Source organism: Elephantulus edwardii, unplaced genomic scaffold (assembly GCF_000299155.1).
Source record: "Elephantulus edwardii isolate Elephantulus edwardi_28Jun2011 unplaced genomic scaffold, EleEdw1.0 scaffold00286, whole genome shotgun sequence".
Taxonomy (NCBI): Eukaryota; Metazoa; Chordata; class Mammalia; order Macroscelidea; family Macroscelididae; genus Elephantulus; species Elephantulus edwardii.
In genome coordinates, this window is record NW_006400036.1 from 809,979 (window position 1) to 818,419 (window position 8,441).

The window sequence follows — 8,441 nt, forward strand, 5'->3', positions numbered from 1 at the left end:
AGGGTGGAGGGACAGCGCAGGAGGGGAAGACCCTCTATGAGATGGATTGATTCGGTGACTGGGGTAATCGGGATGGGTGTGTCGGAGGTGGTGCGGTTGGCGCAGAATAGGGCAGGGTTTAGAGCTGTTGTGCATAGGGTCGCTATGAGTCGGAAACGACTCGATGGCACATAACATTGTTGACTACGACTCATAGCTACATCATGAAAAAAGCTATGAACCTTGCCCCATCCTGTGGCATCCTGACCATCTCTGTAATATTGGAGCTCATTGTTAAAGTCACTGTGTCCAACTCATTGAGGGTGTTTTTCTCTTTTGCAGACCCTCTACCTTTCCAAGCATAATTTCTTTTTCTGAGGACTGGCCCCTCCTATCAACATCCCCAAAGTATAGGAAGCAAAGTTTCCCCATTCTTGCATTTATGGAGCACCTTGGGTGTACTTTCTCCAAGACACATTTACATGGTTTTTTTGCAGAACATGGAATATACAGTAATCTTCTCTAAAGCCACAATTCCAAGACATCAATTCTTCCATCATCCTCAATTGCCCATCTTTTAGGTGCATTGCAAATAATTGAAAAGACCATGGCCTGGATCAGTTGCACAGTAATCTTTATACTGACATCATTGCTCTTTAACCATCTGGAGAGGTCTTTGACAGCAGATTATCCCAGTGTATATGTTTGGGGTTTTTTAATTTCTTCACTGTTGGGAACAAGGGTGTTGATTATATGGACCAAGGAAGATGAAAGCATTGACTGTCATGATGTTTCCTATTGGCCCAATGATGTGGACTTTTGTATCAAAAGCTATATTCATTGATTTTTTCAGAAGCAGGCACTTCATGTCCTCAACAGTTTCATTAAGCAAGGTTGTGTCATCTGCATATTTCAGGCTGTTGATGAGTTTTCTTTTGATCCTGATGCCACAAACTTGTTTGTAAAGTCTATCTTCTTGAATGATATGCTCAGCATACAGATCGAATAGATATAGAAAAAGGATTTGACCCGTATGTAAACCTTTCTTGATTTTAAACCATGAATTTTCTCTTGCTTTGCTTTAACATCATTTTTTTGGTCTAGGTATAGGTTTCACTTAAGCACAATTAATCCTTCTGAGATTCCCATTTTTCACAATGTGTGCCATAATTTGTTGTGATCTACACAGCCAAATCCCTTTGCATGATCAATAAAAACACAAGGAGACATCCCTGGTATCCTCTGCTTTCAGTGCTGTATAAAGTGTGTCTATTTTTTTGACAGAATGTTGACTTTTATTCCAGCTCCAAAGGATGCCTAAAAGCCATAGTCTGAGGGGTTCCATCAGTCTTCTCTGGGACCAGTAGGCCTGATAGAAATGTGCTCCTCATCATTATACTCATCTTTCTCTTCAGCTATGTATTATGTATTCACGAGTTTTCTCCTTTTACATTCTCTTCTACTACTCACCTGTCACTTTGCAATACTGTGATGGCTCATGCATTATTGTGATGCTGGAAGCTATGTGACTGGTATTTCAATTATCAGAAAGACCACTAAATGGTTTCACTTGAGCTTCCAGTAAAAGAAAGACTAAGAAGCAGAACTGTCCATCAATTTCTAAAATCACAGACTTTGGAAAGCTTAAGGCATAACAGAAGAACACTGTTGGATATAGTGTTGGAAGATGAGTCCCTTAGATTGAAAGTCAAAACATGACTAGGTAAAAACTAGCTCTTTAAAGTTGTTGTTGCATGTCTTCATGTCGGAACCAACTGACAGGTGACCCTCCAGTGAGTTTTTACAGGCAGTAAACCTCATGAGAGGAGAATGCCCATCCTTCTCCCACAGAGCAGCTGGCAGTTTAGAGCTGTACACCTTTGGGATTGTGGGGGCACATTCTTAGCACTAGGCCAGCAAAGTTTCTTCCTCAAAGTAGAGTTTACTTTAATGATGTGAATGGAGTAAAGTTTTCACCCAGTAAAAGACAATCATTTTTTGATGTGCTTCTGTCTTGACGGTGTACAAAAAACAGTCATGAATGTTAAATAGTGAGTACATAGTGAATGTGGGAATCTCATGCATTCATTCATGTACATCACTAATTTGATGATGAGGCATTTGACTACCATAAGAGAGTCATAGACACTCCCACCGTTTATCTATACTTCATTGAATTTCTTCCCATTGATATTCAAAACAGAGGCTGAAATCACATAATGTCAATCCCTGCCACTTGATTCTAATTAAACAGTGAAATTCCTTGGGAAGAGAGTTGGAACTGGAGTATAGACAGTGAAGTACTTGCCAGTGTTTCTGAAGTGGAAAGAACTGAAAAAGAGATGCAAGCCTCAAGTTGCAATTCTGGGTTATGCTATGGGCAAAATCTTGAATGATCCAACAAACATCAAAAGAAGATGGATGGAATATACAGAATCACCATAACAAAAGGAAGTGACTGACATAGAACTCTTTCAAGAAGTACTATATGATTAAAAGCCAATGGTAATGAATAAAGATAGTCAGTTTTCAATAAAGGCATTGATAAAAAATAAAGCCCCAGGAATCTATAGGATACAAACTGAATGAAACAAAATGTTTCTGCTAACAGATGTAGCCTTGGATGTACTAACCAGTTTATGCTAGGAAAACAGAAGGCTACCTGGCTGAAAGACTGGAAGAGATGCATATTTAGTCCCAATCCCAAAAATGGTGATCCAACTTAATGTGGAAATTATCAGACAATATCATTTATGTAACATGTAATCAAAATACTGAAGATCGCTCAAAAAGGGCTAGAACAGTATACTGCCATAGAGCTTCCAGAATCATGTCTGATGTCAGATGGTACCAGTAGAATGGAGAATGTGGCACTGGGATCAGAGGAAGATGCCTCAGTAACCTACATTATGGAGCTGACATAACTTTGCATACTGAAAGTGAGTAGGATTTCAAGATCTGGCTGTAGAAGTTCACAGAATACAGCTTTCAATATTAATTGCATCTCAACATCAAGAAACATCCCCACTAGACCAATAAGCAATAATATCATAATAGAAGAAAAGATGAAAGCTGTCAATGACTTTATTTCACTTGGATCAATAATAAACACCCTTAGAACCATCATCAGGAGATGTAGAGACAAATTGCGCTGGAAAAGTCTGTAGCCAAGGACCTCCAAATTTTAGTGGGATAATGATGTCAGTTTGAGGTCTAAGGTGCACCTGATTCAGGGCATGGTCTTTTCTTGCTATGCATCTGAAAGCTGGACAGTGAATAATGATGACAGAGCAAGAATTGATGCTTCTGAACGTGGTGCTACAGAAGAGTTTTGCCAAACGAACAAACAGGTAAGTATTGGAGAAGGTGCAGCTAGAGTGCTTCTTGGACGCAAAGATGACAAAGCTTTGTCTCAAATACTTTGGGCATATTGCTTCTTCTTGTTGATTACCTTAAAATCGAGAATGACTCATAGCGACCACATGAACAAAAGGCCTGAATTCCCTCTACAAATACTGACCGTTATCAAAGTTCATAGTTTCCAGAGGCATGTGGTTTAGGAAGTGGATGCCACTCCTGCTCTCAAACCTGGCATAGTATGTTATTATTGTTATATAATGTTGATGTGATGGACAGCGACCCTGTGTCCAGCAGCTCTGAACCCTTCCCTATCCTGAGCCAGTCTCACTAATTCTAACACACCAACCTCCATTGCCCCAGCTCCTGTATCAATCCATCTCATCTGGGGCCTTCCTCTCCTGCGCTTACATCCACCCTTCTGAGCATGATGCCCTTCTCCAATGATCTCTCCTGGCCAAATGCCCAAAGTAAGTGAGGCAGAGCTTCAAAATCCTAGCCTCCAAGGACAGACTTGATTTCACCCTCTCCAAGACAGACCTATTTGTTTTCTTGGCAGTTCATGGTATGTTCAGGACTCTTCTCCCGCACAACAACTTGAAGGCATATATTCTTCTTCTGTCATCCTTAGTCATTGTCCAACTCTCTGAAGCATAACAAGGAATCGAGAAGACCATTGCATGGATTAGGTGCACTTTTTTGTCTAGACTGACATTGTTGCTCTTCAGCACTCTGGAGAGGTCCATAACATCAGATTTTCCCAATGCAATTCATCTTTTTATTTCTTTACTGCTGGTGTTACGAGTATTGATTGTGGATCTGAGCAATCTGTAATTGCTAACAACCTCAATCTCTTCTCTATCTTTGATGGTGCTGTCAATTGGACCATTGGTGAGAATTTTTGGCTTCTTGATGTTGAGCTGCAACCCATATTGAAGACTATAGTCCTTGACCTTTTGCAATAAGTGGTTCATGTCTTCTTCATTTTCACCAAGCAAGGTTGTGTCATCTGCATATTGTAGATTGTTAATAAGTCTTCTTCCAATCTTGATGCCACACTTCTCCTCATAAAGCTTTGCTTCATGAATGATCTGTTCTGCATACAGATTGAAAAGGTGTGGGGACAGGAAGCATCCCTGATTCACTCCTTTCTGATTTTGAACCATGTATTTGCTAGAAGAGGTAATTTTGTGGAGAGTGATATGATGGTGATATGAGGGCCAAAGAAAGAGAAGAAGAGCCTCAATTAGATGGATTGACACAATTACTATAGCAATTTGTTCAAGTATGTCAGAAGTGGTGAGGATGGAAGAAAATAGGACAGGGTTCACATCTGTTGTTCCTAGGGTCTCTCTGTGCCATACTTGTCTCAACAGCACCAAAAAATAATAGCAAATGATCTTGAGCTTTTCTCATGTTTGCTTGTGGTCCCCCCCCTTTTGGGTTGTGTTGTGTTTTGTTGGGTTTTTTTTTAATCTCTGAAGGTCTTTATTAGTGAAGTGCCTTTTTTAAAAAAGAGGTAATAAGGTGTTTATTAAAAACGCTTTCACCAAGAGGCAGTTCAGTGTTATAATTTGAAACCCAGCCCACTACAAAAACAAACAAACAATAACAACAAAAAACCCAAACCACAGTGTGTGGGGGCAAAAGATAAAAACTGTGCAACATTGACAAAGGGACCAGACAGATGAGCCCAGGAGGGGCGGCCCCAGGTCTAGGGTCTCTCCACCAGCAGGTGGGAGTCAAGGTGCTCCACTTGGCTCAGTCTTTGGCCGGTCAGGAGTTGTGGAGCAGTGCCCCAGGACAGACCTCAGTAGTGTGTCATCGGCAGCATCTCGGACACTCGTGGCTTGCTCTTCTCCATTACTGAGTGTGTACCTGATGCCACTTTGCGAGCATGCCAATCTCCACGACTCGCTCGTCCACCCTCCAGCGAGCTCCGGATCTCCTTCAGTACCCTCTTGTCATCGAGCAGTGCGTGTTCCATCACCAAGCCCTGTGGTTTCTCCTCTTGGTCATTTTGGCTCCCTGAGTTCCTCGCTGGTGTCATCTTTGTTTCAGGACCCACCCTGTTGCGGGGGCAATTGTGTTTCCTGGCCTCTGTGGATTCCATCAGACACCGTGGCTCAACTAGCCACTTGGAGGGAGAGAGAGAAGCGCTCAAACTCCAAGGGGAGATCAGGTAGAAACCTTGGCCATATTTGGTGAAGACCCTGAAGACGATGCCACTGATGTCCTCCCGACAGATGCAGCTGAAGCGCACCTGGGGCTTGAGCAGGGGCAGGGAGACCTGAACAAGGGCAAGCGCACCTGGACGTCACCCAGGTTCATGAGGGTGGCCAGGTAGTGCTCCCCATAGTCCTCGGGTCCCCAGCTGCCGAAGTGGGCCACGCTGACCCTCTACACCCGAGAGTGCTCCAAGGCCGTAAGCTTCAGCTTCAGCTTGGCATTGACCTTGGGCAGTGTAAACACCTTGAGCTACTCTTCAGACACGAATAGAAGCTGGTGTCTTCCCTGCATGTCGGGACTCTTGGACAGGTCATGGGCTACCTCCAGGGGGTCTGGGAAGGGCACGTTGTTTCCATCCACCACCAGGATGCTCACCACGGGTGCCTGGTGCATCAGCTGGATTTCCTCAGCCTGCTCTGCCCGCACAGGTTCGTCCATCCTCCACTCGGCCGGGGGGACACACAGGCAGAAGCCGTAAAGAGTACCACCATTGGTACCGGCCCACAGAGAGGGGCAGTCATGGGAGCTGTCCCTCAGGAAAGTGTTGGCAAAGTAGGGGGTGAGGACAAAGCAATGAAGGAGTCCTCCACCGAGTGGGCTTCGATCTTGCGGTGCATGGGAGCCAACTCCATGTTCTGGAGACCCAGGCGCTCCACTATGGCACAGGCCTCCGGCTCCTGCCCTGAGGAGCCCTCTGGCCGCCCCTTCTGGCCGGACAGCAGGCTCCTGCGTACCCAGCGGAAGGACTGGCGCAGGAATTTCTTCAGGGACTTCACGCGGGACAGGGGGCCTTCCATGGCCAGCTGGTCACCTGGATGCAGGGTGCACTTGACGAAGACCTGCCGCTGCTGCTGGTTGTTTAAGAGGCCAAAGCCATAGTTGTGCCGAAGGCCACGAGCCATCACTCTTTGAGTGCAGGGTCAGGGAAGTGATGACAGCGGGAGCTGGCACTGTACCAGCACGAAGGCCTGAAAGTCAGGCTCAAAGCACAAGGGCTGGGGTGGGGGTGGGGGGAGCACAGGCCCTCGTGTCCCTTCCAGCGGTAGCCCTCCTGGTCCTGCAGGTTGGCCTCGGCCTGCTCACCATGTGCCCCACCGCATCCTCGTTCAACTCCATCACCAGCACCTGTCCTTCCGTGCCAACCACAGCCAGAGAGCCACTGTATTTGCAGAGGAAAATCTTCTGGATGTCCAGCCCAGGGTCATCACTCTAGGTGTCTGAAGAGCCCACCTCCCTAAGGGGTGGCCAGTCGTCCTCTGCCTGGAGGTGCAGGTTCTCCTTGAGGTCTGTGTCGGTGGAAAGACCTGTGCGGTGCTGAGCTTATACAACAGCCGCTAACACACACCCGAGGCGCCCCAGAACCGCACCGAGCCATCCTCGTGGCCTGTGAGCAGCAGCTCCCTCTGTGGTGGGGCTGGGGCCATTCCATGGTGGGGAAGGGTGCACTCTGCCGGCGGTGATGACGCCCTCCCAGGGCTTCAGGGGATGTTGGAGATGTGTTGTGAGCAGGTGATGGCAGAGCAGTGAAGGAAGGCCAGGTAGGGGGCTGCAGCCCTGGCCAGCCTGCCCTCTTCAGATCGATCACTACCGCCTCCTCCTCGGCCAGCACCATCAGGGCGTAGGGGTCATCAAAGGCAGCTGTAGGGTCCACCTCTGTGGGGATAGAGACGTCGATGACCCGCGAAGTGAAGTCGAAGGCCATCTGCTGGCCACCTTGGAGCACTGAGATGTAGTGGCGGTCCCCGTAGCTGGCCCATGGCATGCCACCCTGGAAGCTGGTGAAGGGTAACCCCTTCTTGGTGGTCAGCCAGAAGATTCGGGTAATAGCTTTGCAAGGAAAGGGACCGTAAGGCACACAGTTGGACAGGGGCTCCAGCTGCTGGGCATCTCCCGACACGGTAGTTGCCATCGGAATGGTAGCTGGCAATCAGACGGCCATCACACTGCCAGGAGGCGCTCCAGTTGCTGACTGCTGAGGAAATAGTAGAGCATGCAGCTGGCCTGCAAATCCCAGATGACAAAAAGACCCCAGGCTATAGCCGATCAGGATCTGGTTGGGGTCTCGGGGGTGTTCTGCAGACCCTCTACCATCTCAAACACCCACCGGTGACGGGCCTCCTCTGGCAATCATTGCAGCACGGTGTCCGAGCTGATGGCACTGTCCTCCAGCACATGGAAGGCTGGCAGCTGCACTGTGAACACGCTGCCACTCTCGGTGCCCACGTAGAGCAGCGACCGGGAGGAATGGGGCATAACCAGGGTGATCTGTGTGACGCTGGGGGCCGACCCTGGGGGGCTGCATAGCGTGAAGCTCTCCTCTTCCTGTAGCTCTGACACTCCATCTTTGACCTTCAGGCTCTAAAGATGCAGACTGTTTTCGTCCAGTGGGGTGACCAGCGGGCACGGACCAGGCTGGAAGCGGATCATCACCATGGCTTTGTTCTCACGGTGCAGCCCCATGAACTCCACACAGGGGGCACCATAGAGCTTGAGGGCCCTGGAGCGAGTGCCAACGGCCAGTACACACAGGGAGGCGCTGTAGCCCTGTGTGCTGGGCTGGTACGGGAAGCCATGCTCCAGGGTCTTGTTAAACTGCAAGTGATCCTGTTTAAGCCTCTCCTGCTCCTGGTCAGGGCCAGACCGCAGGAACCGCCTCATCTTGCTTTGTTAGAAGCTCCCTGGAACACCTGGAAGTCCTGGCCGGCCCCGCCCGAGGCCTTTGCGTCCTGGGCACCCGCCTTGGGCTGCAGGCAGCCTCCTTTCTGCACACTTCTGGCGGCGGGCGGGGAGTCAAGTGCCTTTTAATGTGTCATTTGTGAATGGATTATTTGACTTTTTCTTGTTGCGGTGTTGAGTATTGTATAGGGAGCTCTGGT

At 47.9% G+C, this 8,441-nt stretch overlaps 1 pseudogene; it reads right to left on the reverse strand.

The window, feature by feature from the left end:
- Positions 1–5,078: 5,078 nt before the first annotated feature.
- On the reverse strand, positions 5,079–8,223 carry LOC102848368 (annotated as a pseudogene).
- Between the last annotated feature and the right edge of the window lie 218 nt (positions 8,224–8,441).